We start from the raw sequence: 8061 nt of genomic DNA on the forward strand, positions 1-8061 counted from the left end.
AATATGGTTGAATTTGGTAAAAAATTGATGATTTTTGGGGTGTTTATGTAGGTATGTTCGTGTATGTGTGTGTGGTATTGTGAAGAGCAGAACACTCGACTGACTTTATGATCTGCCCAGTTTTTAGTGTCCATGCGATCGCATAGATTTACAGGGTAAATCTCATGCGATCGCATGGGGTCCTTTTTTTTTTAATTATAACCTTCACTTAATAAAACATAAATTAATAAATTTTAAAAATTTGTTTCTTTTAAGAATGAGGGCGTTTCGGATCGTTGTCCTAGTCCGTCTCTCAATAAAGTTTTAAAATTTGTTACTTTTTAAGCGTCGTTTTAAAAGCAAAGATTTTTGGTTTTTTTAATGTTTTTGGCATACTTTAATTTAAATAAGATTAAAAATAATGATAATAAAATTTCTCGTCCCTCCCTTGGGTAAAGTAATTTCGGTTCAACGACCTAGTTTTCAACTCACGACGAATTTTTAGATATCAAATTTTTAACTTAATGAAATAAAGTAAATTTTTGTTTTTAAATTCACACCAATCTTATATTTAAAATGCATAAAATTAAAAATTCATATTATTAAAATTAAAAATTCACACCAAATTTATATTATATTTTTGTTTTTATACATACAAACTTATATTAAAAATATTAATTTTTTTAAAATATTTACAAATTTAAATATATTGATTTTAAAAAGTTTACAATATTAATTTAATAATTATATATTAAAAACAAGGTAAAAATTAAAATTAAAAATCTTTTTGGTCTTTTATCCCACTTTAATCAATCAAATATTATCAAAAATATACGCCCCTCTTTTCGGTAAAGTAATTTCGGTTCCATAACCTAGTTTTACTCCTGATGAATTTTTGAAATATTTTGGGTTGATTGATTAAAGATATTTATACTTTAAGAATAAACGGTAAATTTCGCAGTGATGTAATAAATTTTTGTATGATATCAATAATTTCGGTTACGCATACCTAATTTTATTGAATACCAATTTAATACTTTATAGCGAACGATTCAGCATTTATTATCAAAAGGTTAAAAGCAATAAATAAAAAAAAATTGTACATACTTACCTGTGAGATAGAATTCTCAGAGACCTGTTTTAGCTGACTCATAGGAAAGTCGTGTGATTTGGTTCTCCATAGCTACATCAGCGTAACCTCGATTCTTCAATATATATATATATATATATATATATATATATATATATATATATATATATATATATATATATATATATATATACGGTCCTTCTCTGCATAGAGTAACAAATTCGGTATTTGAATATGTTTGATTATTTGAACATTTACCTTTGTGTGACCATTTTCCGTATTTATAACATCTTTCAAGGTGTCGTGCTCTTCTTTTTGTTGCGGATTTTGATTTTCCTTTACCAAAATGTATCTTATGATGATTTTTTCTGAGTTCTTTCCTTACTCCGTCCATTTTGGCTCTTATGAAGGATACCACTTCACTCGAAAGTATGTCATTATTACGTTTAGTAATCATAGCGTGTAGTAGTAGACCATGGTTCAGATCAAAGGAATTCTTTATCTTGTAAAACCTAAAAAAAATAAAAATTCAGAATGGAGGGAGAAGATTAGTTCTTTAGGGTCTGCTAGGGAAAGACCATTCGGATTCCATTCTCGGAAACTACACGAAAATAGAATATCTAACTCTAACAGAAATATATATTACCCTAAAAAGATTCGAACCTTCCCACACTTAGTTAGCTGTGGTGTCGAAATTGTGATTAACATCATCTTCAACGTCCATTAGATTATCTATGTAATGTTTAACTCTGTGACCATTAACCATAAATTCAATTCCATTTGAATTTATTAATTCTACTGTTCCGTACGGGAAAACTCTTTTCACTATAAATGGTCCAGACCATCTTGATTTCAATTTTTCAGGAAATAGCTTGAATCGTGAATTGAAAAGAAGAACTCTGTCTCCTTCTTTAAATTCTTTTGAACTTCTGATTCTTTTATCATGCCATTTCTTCGTTCTTTCTTTATAGAATAACGAATTTTCATATGCTTCATGTCTTAATTCTTCTAATTCGTTTAGTTGACTTAATCGTAAACGTCCGGCTTCATGTAAATCAAGATTACATGTCTTCAAAACCCAAAATGCTTTGTGCTCAATTTCTACTGGAAGGTGACATGCTTTTCCATAAACGAGTTTAATTCTAAAATCCCAGAGTGCATCCTCCAATTTTATGGACCATTCCTTCGGATTTGATCCTACAGTTTTCTCTAGAATACGTTTTAAAGCTCGGTTGGTATTTTCAACTTGTCCACTTATTTGTGGATGATAAGCTGTTGAGATTTTATGAGTTACTCCATGTCTTTTGAGAACTTTCTCCAGTTGATTATTACAAAAATGAGTACCCCGATCACTTATTAAAGCTTTCGGTGTTCCGAACCTAGCAAAAAGACGTTTTAAAAAGTTGACTACAACTCGTGCATCGTTAGTTGGGAGAGCTTGTGCTTCCGCCCATTTAGATACATAATCAATGGCTACGAGTATATATAGATTATTATGAGATTTTGGAAATGGACCCATAAAGTCAATACCCCAAATGTCAAATACTTCACATACTTGGATGACATTTTGTGGCATTTCATCACGTTGACTTATTTTTCCGGCCCTTTGACATGCATCACAGGATTTGCAAAGAAGGTGTGCGTCTTTGAAAATTGTAGGCCAATAGAATCCAGCGTCGTAAACTTTTCTTGCGGTAAGTTGAGGCCCATAATGCCCTCATGTTGGTCCTGTGTGACAATGGTTTAAGATTTGACTAGCTTCATCTCCAAATACACATCGGCGTATTATTCCATCGGGACAACTTTTAAACAAATGTGGATCTTCCCAGAAATAGTGCTTTATATCACTAAAGAATTTTTTTCGCTTTTGGTACGACAACCCTTTTTCAAGGAATCCACACACTAAGTAGTTTCCATAGTCTGCAAACCATAGAATTTCATTATAATCTATCTTCAATAGATATTCATCAGGAAAGTTATCTTGTATAGCCGATTCATTTAGAACTTCTAATTCAGGATTTTCAAGACGAGAAAGATGATCAGCAGCAAGATTTTCCGCTCCCTTTTTGTCTCGAATATCAATATCAAACTCTTGTAAGAGTAAGATCCAACGGATTAATCGTGGTTTGGCATCTAGTTTTGAAAATAGGTATCTAAGAGCAGAATGGTCGGTGTAGACCACCGTTTTTGCTAGAACTAGATATGAACAAAATTTGTCAAAAGCAAAGACAATAGCAAGGAGTTTTTTTTTCAGTAGTTGTGTAATTCATTTGTGCTTCTTGTAACGTCTTACTAGCGTAATAAATAGGTTGAAATCGTTTTTCAATCCTTTGTCCTAAAACGGCTCCCATTGCAAAATCACTCGCATTGCACATGAGTTCAAATGGTAGATTCCAATTTGGAGTTATCATGATCGGCACATTAGTGAGTTTTTCTTTAAGAATATTAAAAGATTTGATGCATTCATCTGAAAAGATGAATGAAGCATCCTTTTCTAGGAGTTTATTCATAGGAGTGGCAATTTTAGAAAAATCTTTTATGAAACGTCGGTAAAAATCGGCATGCCCTAGAAAACTCCTAACTCCTCTAACATTGGTGGGATGTGGAAATTTAGCAATTACATCTACTTTAGCTCAATCCACTTCAATTCCTTCCTTTGAAATTTTATGACCAAGAACGGTGCCTTCTTTAACCATGAAATGGCATTTCTCCTAATTAAGAACTAGATTTGATTGCTCGCATCTAATAAGCATCCATTCAAGATTAACTAGACATGTTTCAAAAGTATCACCGAAGACTGAAAAGTCATCCATGAAAACTTCCATGCATTCTTCTATCATGTCGTGAAAAATCGCCATCATGCACCTTTGAAAGGTTGCAGGGGTGTTGCAAAGTCCAAATGGCATGCGTTTGTAAGCAAAAGTACCATAAGGGCACGTGAATGTGGTTTTCTCTTGGTCCTCGGGTGCGATTGGAATTTGAAAGTATCCGGAGAAACCGTCAAGAAAACAATAATAACTATTTTCGGCTAATCTTTCCAACATTTGATCAATGAATGGTAAGGGAAAGTGATATTTTCTGGTGGCGTCATTTAATTTTCTATAATCAATAAAAACACGCCATCCTGTTACAGTCCTAGTAGGAATAAGCTCATTTTTTTCATTTGTGATGACAGTCATGCCACCCTTCTTAGGTACGCATTGAACTGGGCTTACCCATGGACTATCAGAGATTGGATAAATTAAACCTGCATCTAGTAGTTTAATAATTTCTTTCTTAACAACATCTTGCATATTTGGATTTAGTCTTCGTTGGCGTTGCACATACGTTTTATGGCCTTCTTCCATAAGGATTTTATGTGTGCAATACGAAGAACTTATGCCTTTAATGTCATGAATCTTCCATGCAATAGCTGGTTTATGAGCTTTTAGCACAGTAATGAGTTGAGATTTTTCATTTTTCGTAAGAGAAGACGATATTATTACAGGTAATTCAGATTCACCATGTAAATAAGCATATTCCAAATGGTTTGGAAGTGGCTTTAACTCTAATGTCGGTGGTACTTCTATCGATGATTTGTATCGATATCTGTCTTCTTCTTTTAACATTTAAATTTCTTCTGTTGTTGGTTCATATCCATTAGCCATGAGTGTAGCTAACATTTCAGCTTCATCAATTGGTTCAGTTCCTTCTCCTAAAGAACATTCTCCTGTTCCTTGTAATTCTGGAAATTCTTCTAACAATTCTGCATGTGAATCTATAGTTTGAATATAATAACATGTATCATCTGCAGATTGCGGTTGTTGCATGGCTCTATCAATAGAAAAGGTAACACTCTTTTCCTCTATACTTAGGGTCAGTTTCTTACCGAACACGTCGATTATTGCTTTAGCCGTGTTTAAGAATGGTCTTCCTAATATGTGAGGAACTCGAGAATCTTCTTCCATGTCCAGAATAACAAAATCTACTAGAAATACTAAAGTACCAACTTTAACTAGCATGTTCTCCATTATCCCTCTAGGATATTTTACTGATCGATCTGCTAGTTGTATGCTTATTCGTGTTGGTTTCAATTCTCCAAGATCTAGTTTAGTGTATAGTGAATACGGCATTAAATTTATACTAGCACCTAAATCTGCCAATGCTTCTATTGAACTAAGACTACCCAGAAAATATGGAATTGTGAAACTTCCTGGATCTGATAATTTTTCTGGTATCTTATTCAATAGCACTGCAGAACAATTAGCATTCATAGTAACAGCCGAGAGTTCTTCCATTTTCTTTCTATTTGTGATTAGATCTTTCAAGAATTTAGCATATCTAGGCATTCCTGAAATCACATCAATGAAAGGAAGATTTACAGTTATTTGTTTAAACATATCCAAGAATTTGGATTGCTCTGCTTCAAGTCTTTCTTTTCTCATTTTACTCGGGTAAGGAAGTGGTGGTTGATATGGTTTAACATAAGGTTTTGCCTTAACTGTGTTATCTTCATTAACCTTTTCAACTACCGGTTATGTTTCCTTATCTTGTTCAGGTTGTGGTTCTTGTGGAGTAGGAATAGCGTTATCAAAAATTGTAGGCATTTCAGGTGGTTTAAGTGTAATACCACTTCTTGTGGTAATGGCTTTAGCTGTTTCATTCCGGGGGTTAGCATTTGTATCGCTAGGTAGACTTCCCGGTTTTCTTTCACCTATCAACCTTGCTAGGTTGCTCACTTCTTGTTCCAGATTTTGAATAGAAGCTTGTTGATTTCTAAATGCTTGAGCATTTTGTTCAGTCGTTTGTTTCTGAGATGTGAAAAACTGCGTTTGAGATTCAACTAGCTTCGACATCATATCTTCTAAATTTGGCTTTTTATCATCGGTTTGTGGTGGTTTATTTTGAAAAATAGGTCTTTGCTGATTGTAAGTATTGTTGGATACTTGTTGATTGCTAGGACCTTGTTGGTTATTATATGGAACATTTCGGTTATAATTCTGGTTTTGATTGTAAATTGGTCTTGGCGGTTGATAATTATTCCGATAATTATTTCCAGGCCTTTGGTTCATGTATGAAACATTCTCTCTTTGTTCCATTGTTTGTTCAATACTGAGACAATCTTTTGTCAAATGTGGTCCTCCACACTGCTCACAACTAATTCGTATTGAGTGAATATCTTTAGTCATCTTTTCCATTCATCTCTCGACAGCATCTATCTTTGCGGAAATGGAATCAAAGTCATGGCTAGAATCGGCTCTAGCTGCTTTAGATGATCTAACGATATCTTTTTCTTGGTGCCACTCATGTGAGTGGGAAGCAGTGTTATCAATAATTTTGTAAGCTTCAGTTGCGGTATTCTTCATAATGGAACCACAGCTGCTATATCGATGTCTTTTCTTGTAGTGATGTCGCATCCTTGGTAGAATATTTGTAATATTTGATAAGTGTCTAAACCATGTTGCGGACATCCTCTCAACAATTTTCCAAATCTTGTCCATGCTTCATATAAAGTTTCATTTGGCTTCTGTGTGAACGTAACAATTTCTCCTTGAAGTCTCACGGCTTTAGATGCCGGAAAGAATTGTTTAAGAAAATTTTCAACTAAGACATCCCATGTATCAATCGCCCCTTCAGGTAACGATTCTAACCAATCTTTGGCTTCTCCCTTTAAAGTCCAGGGAAATAACATGAGATATATCTGTTCATCCTCCACTTCTCTTATTTTAAATAAAGTACAGATCCTATTAAAGGTTCGAAGATGTTCTTTTGGATCTTCCTTCGGCGCACCACTAAATTAGCATTGATTAGTTACCATGTGTAGGATTTGTCCTTTGATTTCATAATCTGGCGCATTAATGTCTGGCTGAGTAATTGCGTGACCTTGGCCAGCGCGTTTAGCTCTCATTCGGTCTTCCATACTTAGAGGTTCCAGATTTTCCATTATTGAATTTGTTGAATCTGAATCACTAAGGTATTCTGATTTAATGGTTTCTTCCTCGACAATCTCTGGATAAGTGATTTGTGGTTCAGGAAGAATGATTAGTGGTTCAGGATCTCTAAATTGTCCCTGAATATCCTCCGGATTCTCAATTGTGAGGTCGGGTTCAAAAAATGGATTATCAGAAATTTGAACTGGAGTACTTGGTCGACTAGATGACGATTCTAAAGAAAAATCAACGGCGATAATGTTGGCTATATGTCTTGATTGAGTTACAGGTGGTGAACGTATGAAAGGTGGTGAACGTTTTGCTCGGTGCATTCACTGAATATCCTATTAGTTATAAAAATAAAAATTATATAAGTTATCAAATTAATAGACTTTTATGATTTTGCCTACGTTTCGAATAGCCAATAGATGCAGCAGGTAGCCAGGACCCTTTAAATCGGAAGCCCACAACTCGCCACTAACAAATCCAACTATTACTACGAACCAGAAAAATTTGGATGTCTATCAATTTAACCGCTTAAAATAATTTTTCGTCGAAGTTTAAAGAAATTTTTAGAGAAGAAATAGAAAAAAAATTCTAAGTTCTAAAAACTAGAGCGTCGAGAAATAAGAAAGAAAAACAGCGCGTCGGAAAACGTCGAAAAATAAGCGTAGAAAAATAAGAAAATGCAGCGTCGAAACTTAAAAGTCTAAAAACTAAAATTTAAAACTTACGTCTAAATGTATTAAAGCTTAAAAGAAATTCTATATCCAAAACGGCAATAACTTAAAAAATACTAAAATCTTAAAACGGCGTCGCAAAATTCTAAAGCACCTAAATCTTAGTCTAAAGAAAAAGTACTTAAGGGATTTTACGGCAAAGTCTAAAAATCTAGAAATAAAAATAACTGCGGCAAAATACTAAGTTACGAACTAATTACAAACGAAAAATTATAAAATTACGCTTTAACGATTAAAAAGATACAAAAATAAAAATAAGCTTAAAGTTATAAAAATATAATTTTTATAAAAATATTATTTTTATATTATTTATTTTATAAAAGTATTAACTTTATAAAGTATT

At 33.3% G+C, this 8061-nt stretch overlaps 1 non-coding gene across 1 annotated transcript; it reads left to right on the top strand.

Moving 5' to 3' along the window:
* The first annotated feature begins 6501 nt into the window (after positions 1 to 6501).
* Positions 6502 to 6608, top strand: LOC139856611 (small nucleolar RNA R71). The gene has a single exon (XR_011762082.1). It is a non-coding gene; the product is annotated as a small nucleolar RNA R71 (small nucleolar RNA).
* Positions 6609 to 8061: the final 1453 nt, after the last annotated feature.

Source organism: Rutidosis leptorrhynchoides, chromosome 6 (assembly GCF_046630445.1).
Source record: "Rutidosis leptorrhynchoides isolate AG116_Rl617_1_P2 chromosome 6, CSIRO_AGI_Rlap_v1, whole genome shotgun sequence".
Classification (NCBI taxonomy): Eukaryota; Viridiplantae; Streptophyta; class Magnoliopsida; order Asterales; family Asteraceae; genus Rutidosis; species Rutidosis leptorrhynchoides.